Below are 14,825 nucleotides of genomic sequence, written 5' to 3' on the forward strand. Positions count from 1 at the left end.
CGACTACCAATCCTCATGACAAAAATTTACCATCTATGGTCTGAGCCACACATTTTTCATTCTTACATATCAAAAAGGTTCGTCGTATCATGTCTTCATCTTGTTTCTTAACCCACATGTAACTAAACATAGTCTTCTTGATCTTAATATCACTCAACTTAGAGTTATCTTAGCTTATCATGACTTATAACTTACCTTGCTACACATAAACTTATTATCTCGGTCTCGGACCTTACCCGCTTAACATAAACCATTTCACAACGTTACCTTATCATAAACATGAACACTCAGGATTTGCCTTGTAGTGCTTACTTGCAACATAAAACATATTTCATACATACATATTATCACCCGTACCAAGGGGTAACTCATATTGCTTGACATGAAAAAGTGAAATCAACTAGCCACTTCATCTGACAATCTAATAACCAACATTGCGGTTCACATGCTCTCGAAACTTTCTAGCACATCCACTTGCACATACATCGTATACTCTTAACATACTTCCGTGTATCCTACATGATATTGACTTCATACGCACATTGTCGTTTCCATAACATGTACATACTTCCAAGTGCCATCTCTTGTTAAATGATAACGATACGTGTCTAAAATCTTTCTTGAAGAAATTTTCTTAAACTTTGGTATTTGGGTTCCTTGGAACGAATATATATATATATATATATATATATATATATATATATATATATATATATATACATAACTAAAAAAAATATTTTATCACTTCCAAAACTAAATTTGTAAAAGCACCACAGAACCACCAGACGAGTTTCTATATTTTGAAAATAAAATTTTTACAACTCGCCCAAAACTTGTCCACAACAAGTTGGTCCTGAAGTTTGTACGTCTTAAGTGAGTTTACTTACGACGTATCTTATCAGTTTCGAAAATGTATAATTCCATAAGTTTAAAATAAAAACATCGTTCCCAAATTCCATAATACCAATCTTAGCTGAAAAGTTATAAAATCATGGCTTGACATGTCTTAACAAGTATCGTTTTCACCCAACAAGTATTACACACATGAGTATGAATCTCTTTACACATCACTCGAAACTTTCTTCTCTCTTATGATAACATGCTTAACTTCGAAGATAAATTCTTCCCTTGTTCAACCGATATACATACTTGTCATACCACTTACATATCCATAGGAAATCCTTGGACCTCTTACTCTTTTCAAGTATTACTTGAACATCGCTACCTTTTTCGAATACCGGTAATCATACTCTATGCTTCAATTATTACTTGAATCACAAGAGGAAACCTTCTAACCCTAACATGTTTTCCAATATCATCATTCATGCATTCTTGACCAATTCATATATAGCAACTCTTGTACTTTTTCATCTTACTTGGGTGACAACACATACTTAAAACTTTTACCTTAGCCAATGCTATATATATAAACATCCATACTTACTTATCACATCAAGAACTCCTCACTTGTCTTATGATGTTTCTGCTAAAATTGCATTACCAACCGAACATTCTTCACGAAGCTTCATACATACTAAAACTCCCATGTTTCGTGTTTAACGATTAACTTCCATGGCGCTACTCTGATTCCCACCGGTTGGCTTAAACTAATACTCTATCCCGTTCGAGCAATTGAGACTTCAATTCATGCTTACCACTTGAATACTTACTTCTTGAACTATTCTCAAGATCTTCCATGTTGCAAACACCATCACAACCTTACACTTGTCTTGTAAATTCAAAACTCATGATATTTTATCTTATACTCATAATACTTGACTTGGGGGTAAACCTTACGTTCTTGTTGGTTGCATTTACCATACATATCACACTTGAACTTGTTTCCGAGGAAACTCGAATTCCTTTAACGACTGCTCTAACACTTGAACATATCTTTCTTAAACCTCTAGCCTGGTACCTTCATATCTTCGCATACTACATTTTGCTTGATCATACCAATGCTTGCTCGTTGATTTTTCTTTTAAAAAAAAACTTCGTAAACTAGCGCACAGGTCATTGACGTTGATAATTTTCTACTTATAAATATATTGAGTTTAGGCCCCGGCCGTTACTATAAAATCATAGAACGAGTTGATAACACATACGTGTCATAAATTCTAGATTCTAATGAGTCTAGCTCGCTCTACGAGTGTCGTAGCAAACCGGTTCCTAGAAAAATCTCGTGAATTTTCATAATGTCAACTTCAATCACCCATACGCGTAAATCTTTCTAAAATTATTTAAACTTAATGATCCAACATCATATCGAGCCCTAGCATGTCCATTAAGCAAAACATAAGTTCGAGAGATACGCCATAATTTCACATAATCCGAGAACTTTGTGATTTCTTATAACTTTGCACCGATTAAATTTCTTGCTTCATACCTCATGCATAAACATCTGTGACTTTCCTTCTAAATGCCGAAACTTTTGTACTATTGATCTTGACTCTTGACACATTAACTTCCAAAGCTACCTTAAACCGGATTGATTCCGTTAATACTTGTCCATGCATTTTCTTCCTTAGAAATCATAGGATGTGATGTGCATTCGATACTTGATGTTATAGAGAATATTTGTTATATAAAAGATTGTGAAAACAACCCCCAATAGCTACTACTGACCCTAGAGACGAAATGACAGTTTTTTGGAAAAACTGAAAATTTTCGCTCCAGGTTCGCTATTAGCGAAATCCTCTGGTGTAATTTCGCTATTAGCGAAATTTTCGCTATTGGCGTGTTTTCTTCAACTCAGTTTTCCAAAAATCATATTTTACATAAAATCTTATTTCCTCAAGTATCCCAATGCATATCATTCCTTCCAATCATCTTAAAACGATTCTATAACCTTTGCATGGCAAGCATTAACATCATTCGGTTCCATTCAAGGCACATTAGAAACTAATGTCTTGTTCATCATGTCTCTTAACATAAAATTTCCACATAAACCTTAACTTCATCTGCTATGAACGGCTTAATTCATTACGTTGTTACTTATGCAACTTCCAAACATACATATACTTAACTTCATTCATATAATGCTATTCCTGAGAGCCTGCTGACTCCGTCAAAAAAAAATGTCGACTTCTTACTATTTTGTAACCTTCTTCTGACATTCCAGAATACCATAAATCCGTTCCAACATCTCTTACCGAAACTTTCGGTCATGCCTAAATATATATATATATATATATCCAACTTCTTCACTTACGGATACATGAAGTATCTCTAGCATCTTACCGACATTGTTGGAACATCCCTTCTTAACATACCTTACATTCCTGGAGAATTCACACTTCTACTTGATTAGTTCACCGGCCACCTTTTGGCACGATCAAACTTCTTCATCACATACTTCGTTCCTCCTGAGTCCTATTCAGCTCTCAGGCATCCGTTCTAATCGTCGAATGTTAAATTGAGTTGATCAGGCTCAACTAACACCAACAAATAGAACATTTACTCGGAACCCAATGGTCCCACTACATTAGTTGTAATTTAATGACCCAAGGCACGGTCTGAATCGACCTGCTCTGATACCAATTGTAACACCCATACCAGACGTATCTAGAAAGTCTAGCACGTGCGTTATTATTAGTACTGGATACATTAAAATTTACAACATAAATTACATACGAATGAATATTTATACAACAAATTGCGTTTGAACGTAAATAACATAAACATCTCAATCATACATATATAATTTCATCCTTAAAGTTCAAAGCATCCTGTAGCGACACGAACGCACACTTGCTGAAACATCCATCCATCTTCAAGCTAGCATAACATCCTGCCTATCTGAAACAAATAAGGATTGGGATGAGACATAATGTCTCAGTGAGTTCCCCTAAATCCTAGGCTATAGGCAACCTCAAGGGGAAACCTACGGTCACCACGTGTCTACATTACAACCTGACGGTTGATTATACGTGTGTGGGGACTTGCATACTTAGACGGTAGTGCATACTAGAGCCGTCATAATCTTATCTCACTTGTTATAGGCTTCACTTCCTATACGTGTCATGGCGGTTGAGGGAACCTAGACCGTATTGCCAAGTATACGATCTACGTATCAAGGCCTAACCTAACATAATCATGACATAAATCTAAACCGGACGATTAAGGGAACCTAAGTTCGTCATCGGTTTCATATCCTTTACTTGCTCTATGCATATCTTGCTCTATTTCATGCCTTATACTTATCATATAGCATCTAATGCTCTTGTCCTTAACATGGTCTTGCATGGATCATTCTACATGTCATAACATAATCATAAGAAACATAATTGTATTCATATCATGCATAAACGTATCTAAGTTCATTCATTAGGTTAGCGTTGAACAAACAATTATTATCTTGATTCATTTTACGGATAGTCCCGGGTGGGGTAACCCCGAGATCAATCAAATACATGACCGATGTACGTACATCGGACTCCCTCGGTGTCGTGCGGGTCCCTTGCGGCTTGAACCGTTCCCCTTAGGTCGAGAACCTCCCGTATCCCCCTGGCGTGGATAACAAGAGACACGAGCACCTACGTCTTGTTTACTCAGTGACATACGGGTCCCTTACGGCTTGAATCGTTCTCATTACGAGAACCCCTTGTATCCCCCTGATGTGGATAACAAGAGACATGTCACCTACACTTAGTAATCATAGTCTTGTCGTTCGTATAGGTTAAACCTAATCATGCATACATGTTTAGCTCGGAACCTTAATCGATCCGATTAGCGGTAAATGTTCATACTTGTACATACTTAGTCTTAGTGAAGAGATTAACTATCCTATCCACAACTTAACATACTTATATCTCATCTAACTCATGTGCGAAGAGATTATCATTCGCGTCTTATCATTCTAGGATTCTTGCTAAACATACTAGTTCTCGACTACTATGTCGAGGCTCTAGTTTATTCCCTTTCTTAATGCTTTCTACCCAAATAAACGGCTTAAACTCTCTTGTGCCTCTCTTGATGTACATGTTAAGATTACCATGATTCTTGATTCGATGATTGCTTGATGTTATGTGCAATGATTAGATGTTGTTTTGGGGTTACAAAGTCATAAAATGTTGAAGGAAAAGCTTCGGAATGCACCACGGACCCTGAACTGGGCCAACAGGCCAAAGCAAGTTGGCCAAGTCCAGAAGGCCACGCTATTAGCGCAGCTGGGGCGTAGCCCTTGCTGAAGAATTTCGCTATTAGCGTATATTTCGCTAATAGCGTGGTTCTTCGGGTCTGTGGTACAAATTTTGTTATTTTTGACCCAAAACTCATCCTAATGGTTCCTGCAATGCACCAAAACATCCAGCAACATATATATACATTATAAAACATCTTTCATAGCAATATTAACATGTACAAAGCAAGATCAAGGCAAGGGTATAAAAATCATATTTTCCCTAATCTTAACATAAATCATGCTTTTCTTGCAAATTAAGCACATAATCCCAATGGTGAGGTTCTATCTAAGAACTCACCTAGTTGTAGCATCCACAAGCCTTTACATCATCCTTTCTCCAATCCAAACCCTAGTTTGTTCCTCTTGCATCAAAGCTCCAACCATTCCAATCTTGAGGTTTTCTTGCAATTTAAGGCACCACAATCCATGTTTGTTCATCATTTGCATAAAACTTGAGAACTTGAGGGAAGAAGATTGAAGAATGAGGGCGCCATCTAGAGAGAAGGAGGAGAGAAAATCTTCTCTCAAACCTAGAGAGAGAAACAAAAGGAGAAAGTGAGATATTTTGGTCCAACACCAAATAAATATCCTTTCTCGAGCAATTACCCAATTGCCCTTGCCTTAAACGTGTTTAGCTTGACTCTGGTACATAAGTCCATACTTAACTGTTAAAATTTCCATGAATCTTAGTCCTCTAATACATTTAACAGATAAAATTTTCATTAGCTGACGAGCGGGATATTACATAAACCATAACAGTAACCTTATGGATTCTTCAAATTTATAATACCAAGTTCCAACAATTATTTTTCAAGTTATCTTGTGCTTACTGCTGCTAGCCTGAAACAAGTAATCAAAAGATTATTTAATCAACGTTACAAAATAAACATAGTATTCTAGCTAGTATATAATGAAACTCTTTTTTTTTTTTTTTTTTAAAGAAGTATATAATGAAACTCATAATTTGTTCATATTATGCATATTTCTTTTCTGCCCAGTTTTCTTTGGTGCTAACAATTAAATTCGTAAAAGGACTAAAATTCAAAGAAAATTGCTGTTCACACATTAGAGAAGGCTGGGACACACATGTAAAATACGCTTTTGCCCCCTCGGCAGTTAACTGTCGAGGAATTTGAAATCCGGCTGCAGTTAACTGCCGAGGAATTACTCGGTAGTTAACTGCCGAGGAAAGCATTTATGCAGACAGCAGGTTCTGCATTAATGCTAAGCATTTCCAAGCCATTTTTCGGCCAGTTTTTACCTGTAATTTTACCAGAGCATTTCCATATGCAATTCAAATTATACAACAATGAAACTCGGTCATAAACAAGAAAAATACAATATATTTTACATATGTCCATAATTAAATCAAACCGACATTTGGTTCAAACCACACAAAAGTTTGAAATTCATCAAAACGGAACATAGTGTCCATAATCAAACAACACATTACAAGTCATTACACATCATTACACATCATTAAATTAAATCCCTACTTACATTCATTACAATTGCATATGGAACGAACATATATATATAATACATTATTTTCCACCATATTCCTAAACATAAATCCGACGTCGCTATCGTCTTTAATAAGCCAAGGCATATAGCTTGCCGTTTTCCATGCGAATTCATCTCTATCTTCTCCTAGGTCTATCATTGGCATTAGAGCAGACAAGTGACGTGTATATTGATTTTCACCAAGATGCTCAAAATAAGTGTTAAGTTGTGTCTTCAAATCATCAATAGAGTCCGTCGGTGTTATCATAACCATAACCGTCTTTTTAAACGCGCAATACCTAACACGGCCTTCAATTCTTGCAACCTCTGACATGTTTCACTTGACAAAAGCTTTAACAAAATAATCATAGATTAGAACAAAATTAAATGGAATGTAATAACGAATAAATCAAATGCGTAAACATTAATAAGCTATAAATAAGTATTGCACTAGTTTCAAGTCAATAAAAGTCATATTATCATATATATCAATATCATTTACATAATGTTACTTATATATTGGCCACAAAAAATTGGCATTACAATTTTGACCCCAAAATATACGTCGGTGTAATTTCTACCAAAAAAAAGGACTAACACCGACAAAAAAATCCCTAGTTAATTGCCAAGTGATTGGAGAAGATCAAGTGACATAAAATCTTCCTCATCTTCCGCAATAACTTCAAATTGTTGCTTTGGTTTTTCGGGAGTGTCCAACAAAATAGGCGCCGCTTTGTTTGATTCCTTTTGTGGTTTCGGCGGTTTGTTTCCACTTTCAATAGCCATGAGCTTTCGGAACAACTCATGTTGATCCAAATACTCATCTTCCCAAGTCACCGCATCTTGTTTCTTGTGATTGTGCCACTCCGTAGATGATGGAGGTAGTGGACAACCATTCCTCAAGTAAATAAGCACAAAGTGATTAGGAATTACCCCAAGGCACATGATGGGAGTTTTTTGCTTACCCGGCGGTGGTGGCCCTCTTAGTGGAAAAAAAGATTCCGAGTTACCAAGTTCAAGATTTGTCAACACAACCACACACCTTTTGTAATAATTGGCAACAATGTGCCCCATGTCCGGAAAAGTCAACCACTTATCAACAAGATGTGCACAACTTTTTGTATTTGCGGGAGGATGTAAGCCATTTAAAATGTAGTTATAACGATCCTCACCCGCAAATACTTCAACATAATCATCTCTATGATCTTTTAATTCTTGAATAAGATGTGTACGAATCATGAGATGATTTTGTTCGGTTAAGCCCATGAACTCGGCTATAGCCCGGAATCCACAATGTCCATCGCCAATAACATCCACCACTTTTTCAATAAATGGAAGCATGAAGCGTGGCATATAATCAATAGGCCTCATAACCGGGATAGCCTTAGGCTTTGGATACCGAGAAGGTGGTGGAAGTGGGGAAATTGGTGCTTTACCAAGACGAGCACCTTTTTTCCTTTTATATGATGATGTTGTTGGTGATGGTGACGGTTGACTATCCGGATTTTGGGAATCAACAACCTCCCAAGAAGAAGGGATCCGGCTAGTGGATGTAATTCTTCCTTTAGACCTCGCAATGTCCACTTTTTTCTTGGCTCCCTTGGTTGTTGCTTTTTGTGGTGGTGGAGACATCATGGTGGTTTCAGGAAATGCCAATTGCCGCAAAGCCTCCTTGACTTCAAGCTTCATTTGGAAAGGGAGTTTCTTGAGACGTTCTACAATACCCTTCAACTCATCATCCACCGAAAAACCAAGTTCATTACTTTCTTCTCCCATGCGTAACCTTTGCCAATGGTGGTGTATCTCATCCAATAAAATTGGCTTTTCTTCAAGGAGTTTAGTTGCAATTTCGCATGCACATGGTAAGCCATAAGATGTCCTTTGAACACAACCACAAATTTCCTTGTTCATGCACAATGTTTCCCTACAACGTGACTCTTCCATAGCAATGTTGTCCAAAGCATATCTAGACACATGACCACCTAAGCCGGAGTACAAAGTGACATCTTTGAATCTATGTTCCAACACGGTAACGCTCTGACCAAAGGCTGTTTGTATCGCAGTGTGTTGAAGCAACAACATGTTATGTATTTTCTCCCAACAAGTACCCAAATCACCCACACTATTGTCTAAATATTTCTTCACCAAAGCATGAGCCGATTCTACCCTATTGGTGGATCTACAACCAAGATGCAACACACGGTCTGTCCATACCCTCACTATTTTCTCCTTCACTTCATGCAAGGTGGTCATGGCATAGGCTAGGAAAGGTGGGAAATCACTACAAGCATCTTGGAACTCCACTAATGCATTTGCATATAACTCTTGAGTGGACGATTCAACCATATCTTTCCATGCCCTCATGATCTTCTTGACAACATCGCGATTACTCACCTCTTTCCCATCCTTTTTTCCCATAGGATATTTACAATCTAAGACGCACCTTTGTTTAACATTTGCTTGCACATGAAAGTAACAATTCATACCATAACTTTCCGGGAAAACAATTCCAACCGCTTTCATCAAAGACCCATCTCTGTCGGTAACAATCACCTTAGGCATATTCATCTTTGAAGTAAGAAGTTTACGCAACATTTTTAAAACCCAAACAAAGTTTTCCTCTTTCTCATGCATCAAGAATCCAAACCCAACCGAATATGTCAAATCGGTCGAAGTTACCCCAACTACCTCAAACATTGGCATCTTATACAAGTTGGTTTTGTAGGTGGAGTCCATAACCAAAACCGTTGGAAAATTGTTAAACAACTTAACGGATGTTGGATGAGCCCAAAAGATATCTTCGATTGTATTACTTTCACCATGTGTTCTTGAGTAATAAGTATAGTTGTGCTCCTCCAACTTCGAGATTAGATATTGCAACGGCTTCTTGTCACCTCTATTTGCCTTCCATATTTTTTGACGTTCATTGTACACTTGCTTCACATTTGTCATGCAATGTGGTCTTTTGTTCTTCAAGTGTATCAAAATATTTCTTGGAAGCATCTTGCTCTTGGTCAAGTCATGTACAATCTTCTTGTCATCCTCCTTTAATCTACCGGCAAGAATGTGTCCTTCTAAAGCCGGCTCCATCGCATGGTTGTGAACTCCATTAAGAATGTTCAATCCCCATTCCTTTGTTTGCGTACTTTGATATCCACTAATCATGAACAAGCACCCGCATTTTCTTGAGCCCGTTGTCGCATGCTTTGGTTTTTTTTTAGGCACTTTGTGAGCTCCACTCCTTTCACACACTAGGCGCAATATTGGATGGATCAAGCTTGATCTTTGTGTAACAATTGTAAATCCCGCCTTATTTGCTTGACACCGTACCCACCCAAGCAATTCTTCTCTATCTTGAAACTTAATGTCGTCAGAAAAAAAACCTAGCCGTGTCCACTTCGTGGGCTTGAAGTGGGACGACATCGGGGCTAACATATTTAGAAGCTTGTTCAATGTTTGGTTTGACTTCAACCTTAGGCGGCTTGACATCTCCGGAAATTTGGACAAAATTACGTTTTGTCTCTTCCGAAACATCTTCCGCGTTCTCGGTCATTACTATAATTAAACAACACATAAATATGAATTAACAACTAACTAATGCATAAACATCAATGCCATAATGAACTAAAACAAAAAAAACAAAAAAAAAACAAAGAAAATTTTTTTTTGAAAAAATGGCAGTAGCTGCCATTTTTTCGCACCAAATTTTTTCCCTAAGTGTTCCTCGGTAGTTAACTACCGAGGTTTTCCTCGGTAGTAAGGTACCGAGGTTTTCCTCGGCAGTACACTACCGAGATTCCCCATGCCAGAGTTCTACGTGACTGACGTAGATACCCATACAATAACCAAAAAATAAATCGATTAAAATGCTCAATACCTGTTTTTTTACGTCTAGAGTGTGTTGATAGCTCCTATTCTTGATGCTTGAATCATTTGGATGAAGATTTGATGAAAAAAAATTATTGGATTTGGGGGGATTGGTTGAAATGGTATGGAAGTTGATGAAAATAGTGTGTAGGGGGAGCAGGTTTCCTGTTTCATCTGACGAAACATAATCCTCGGCAGTTAACTACCGAGGAATTCCTCGGTAGTTAACTGCAGCCGCATTTTGAATTCCTCGGCAGTTGCAGTTAACTGCCGAGGGGGCAAAAGCGTATTTTACATGTGTGTCCCAGCCATATGGAATGTGTGAACAGCAATTTTCAAATTCAAAATTTTGGTTTCAGTTCGGTTTGGTTCGGTTAATAGGTATGCAAATAGTTAACCGAACCATAACTTTGGTTCAGTTCGGTTAGTTCCAAACCTTAAACGGTTCGGTTCGGTTATTTCGAATCATTTCAACACTTCAGTTCAGTTCGGTTCGGTTAATATGGTTAACCGAACCATGTCCACCGCTAGCTACAGCTCACACATTTTAAATGTCAAGAAGTAAGAAGTTTATGTAATATCTTTTTATTCTTCAAAAAAGTTTATGTAATATCTTTATCAAGCGAGTTAAGCGTACGTATCATTGTTATTATAAAAATAAGGGAAAAATACACTAACCTCCCCTGAACTTTGTCTATATGTAACCCAAACCCCCTCTATTTTATCTTATGACACATACCTCCCTTGCCGTTAAGTGCTGTCAATGTGCCATTAAAAAAAATAGAAACTTTTTTTTACTCCTTTTCTCATGTAACTGCATCGCACAATACCTTTTCTTCTCGGCACTTTTTCGTTCTAACCTAAAACTTCATTAACAACACAACCAATGTTTTGATATGATTGTTATTTTGCTCACATCTTAGTCGAGAATTTTTGGGTCATATAAGATTTAACAAACAAATTGTAGAATGTAGGCAACCGTAATCAAAGTAAATTATCATAGATTGAGTTTCTCAAACAGAGTTGCTCAACAAAAAGGATTGTACCAAATAAATGGGTTTATTTTACAAAGAGCAAATAAATGGGTTTATTTTACAAAGAGCAAATAAATGGGATGTTGTTCATTTGTGTTACGTAGCTTGTGTATGAGTCGCGGCGGAATAACTAATACAGAGGTTTGGGGATACTCTTCAAAGAAAAATAGTCTCATCTATGTTATTAGAGATATATGAAATAAAGGAAAACAAAAATAAATGATAAAGATGTGAAAAGCTTTAAACAATGGCAGAAATGTGGTTCAGTGGAGAGGGAGATAGTTTCATCAATAGAAAAAAAGTGTGTTTTTTTAACAGATTTATGAAAAGGGAGGTGTTTATCTATTTCAAGAGACTTTAAAGGGAGGTCAGTGTCTATTCAAAAACTAGAGGGGATGTATATGTCATTCAATGAAACCTCAGGGGATGTTAGTGTAATTTTCCCTAAAAATAAAAATAAATAGATTCCCTTATTCCTCCCTATGAGCTGTAAAGAACAAAATAAAGAAAAGGAAAAACAATAAAACGGTAAGCATATAACAATTGGTGAAGGAGAAAGAATGAACCACAACCCTAGGATTGAAGAAAAATAAACGGGTAAGATGCAAACGGTCAAACCAGGCCAGCGCCAACCTTAGAAGAAAAGTAAATAAATAAACAAACAAACACTCCGCGTCCCATAATTTGGCCACTTTCGAACTCACTTCCCTCTTCTCTCTCTCTCTCTCTCTCTCATCAATTCATACCCTTCTTCCCCACAACCTTATACTTTATAATAAATAATATATAATGTGTGAATCAATCCATTCACATGTATTGTCGATTTAATCGTTAATCTCTCACAAAATTTCCCTTTCATTTCTCTCTTATTCCAATTTTAATTTAAAATCACTAAATTAAATCTCTCTCTTCAATCACCACCCACATTTCTGTGTCTTCTCTGCTGCCTTTGGCTTTGGCTTTGGCTTTTCAAGGTACATTCTTTTTTGCCTAACTCTCTCTTATTCAAATTCCAATGTTTTTTATTTTTAAATGGATCTCTTCTTTATTTAATTTGAATGAATGTTCTTCGTTTTCTTTGTGACATGCTTATAATTTGCATTTATGTACATTTCATATGAAATTCCTATCTGGGTTTTGATGTATACAAGAAATAAAAAGGACAAATTAAATAGATAGGGTTTAATAATTGCATAAAAGGTGTTTGAAAAAAAAAAACAAATTAAACTTTGGCTTTGTTTCAGGATTTGTTTTCATAACTTTTTCAATTTTGTTGATCTTACTTATAAAATCTGATCTAATTTTCCATATTTCTCTGTGCTATATATTAATCATAGATGTTAGTTTTAAGCAATTTTTCTAACTAGATGTATTCAAAACCTTGAACAGGGAAAAATGACAGAATCAAAACAAGATACACCCTTGTTAGCGCCATCGTCGTCGCGGATCCTTCCAGATTTCAAAAAATCAGTGAAATTGAAGTATGTGAAGCTTGGTTATCATTACCTAATCACTCATGGCATGTACCTCTTTCTTTCACCACTTGTGGTGTTAATTGCAGCTCAGTTATCAACTTTCTCCCTCAATGATATCTATGATATCTGGGAAAATCTGCAGTACAATCTCGTATCCGTTATTATTTGCTCGACTCTCCTTGTGTTTTTATCGACCTTTTACTTTATGACTCGTCCTAGGCCAGTCTACCTTGTTAATTTCTCGTGTTACAAGCCGGAAGAGTCTCGCAAATGCACTAAGAGGATATTTATGGATCACTCGAGGGCGAGTGGTTTCTTCACGGAGGAGAATCTTGATTTCCAACGAAAGATCCTTGAGAGATCTGGTCTTGGAGAAAACACTTACCTACCAGAAGCTGTTCTAAGCATTCCTCCCAATCCTTCAATGAAAGAAGCTAGGAAAGAAGCGGAGGCAGTTATGTTTGGTGCTATCGATGAGCTGTTTTCAAAGACGACGGTAAAGCCTAAAGACATTGGAATTCTGATTGTGAATTGTAGTCTTTTCTGTCCAACTCCGTCACTCTCTGCAATGATCATCAATCACTATAAGCTGAGAGGTAACATAATGAGTTACAATCTTGGTGGGATGGGATGCAGTGCTGGGATTATTTCAATTGATCTTGCTAAAGAGCTTCTCCAGGTTCATCCTAACTCGTATGCGTTGGTTGTTAGCATGGAGAACATCACGTTGAATTGGTATCCCGGGAACGATCGATCCAAGCTTGTTTCGAATTGTTTGTTCCGTATGGGAGGGGCTGCAATTCTACTTTCCAACAGGGGATCGGATAGGAGAAGATCCAAATACCAATTGGTCCACACCGTTCGCACTAACAAGGGTGCTGATGACAAGTGCTTCAGCTGCGTTACACAAGAAGAAGACGACAATGGCAAAGTTGGTGTTACTTTATCAAAAGATCTTATGGCCGTTGCAGGTGATGCCTTGAAAACAAACATTACCACGTTGGGGCCACTTGTCCTTCCAACGTCCGAACAGCTGCTGTTCTTCGGTACGTTAGTTGGAAAGAAACTCTTCAAGATGAAGATAAAGCCTTATATTCCGGATTTCAAGCTAGCTTTTGAACATTTCTGCATTCATGCCGGTGGAAGAGCTGTTTTAGATGAGCTAGAGAAAAACTTGAAGCTGTCTCCATGGCATATGGAGCCGTCAAGAATGACACTTTATCGTTTTGGAAACACCTCTAGCAGTTCGCTTTGGTACGAATTGGCTTACACGGAAGCCAAGGGAAGGATCAAGAAAGGAGATAGAACATGGCAAATAGCATTTGGTTCTGGATTCAAGTGCAACAGCGCAGTATGGAAGGCTCTAAGGACAATCAATCCTACAAAAGAGAAGAACCCTTGGATCGATGAGATCCACCAGTTTCCGGTCGATGTTCCAAGAATTTCTGCCATCTAAATGATGTAGTTTAAAATTATTATTTTTTGTATGTATCAACATTAGGTGGTAGCTGTTGAACTGGTGGAACTGGATGAGTGTAAGAGGTCTTTGCTTTGAAAGTTAGATTTGGTTAATTCTGATATAGTCAAGTTCTGGTCTTGAGGTTTGGTGTGCCGAGTTTCGCAGAAATTTATTTCCCTGTGGTAGTGATGTACGTTATTGCATCTGAAATGTAATCCATGATTTGCTTGGTAACCATTGCAGCTATGCATTACACATTCTTTCTATTGAAATGGAAGTTCCATTAATAAAAAAGTGATTTCCCA

At 37.2% G+C, this 14,825-nt stretch overlaps 1 pseudogene across 1 annotated transcript; it reads left to right on the forward strand.

Annotated features, from left to right (window-relative positions):
- Positions 1 to 12,265: 12,265 nt before the first annotated feature.
- LOC146946969 (3-ketoacyl-CoA synthase 11 pseudogene) lies at positions 12,266 to 14,825 on the forward strand (annotated as a pseudogene). Its single transcript, XR_015026874.1, has 2 exons — positions 12,266 to 12,560; positions 12,976 to 14,825. The product of XR_015026874.1 is annotated as a 3-ketoacyl-CoA synthase 11 pseudogene (transcript).

The sequence above is a fragment of the Medicago sativa genome, chromosome 2, assembly GCF_051527215.1.
Source record: "Medicago sativa cultivar Bolivia chromosome 2, Bolivia_mono, whole genome shotgun sequence".
NCBI lineage: Eukaryota > Viridiplantae > Streptophyta > Magnoliopsida > Fabales > Fabaceae > Medicago > Medicago sativa.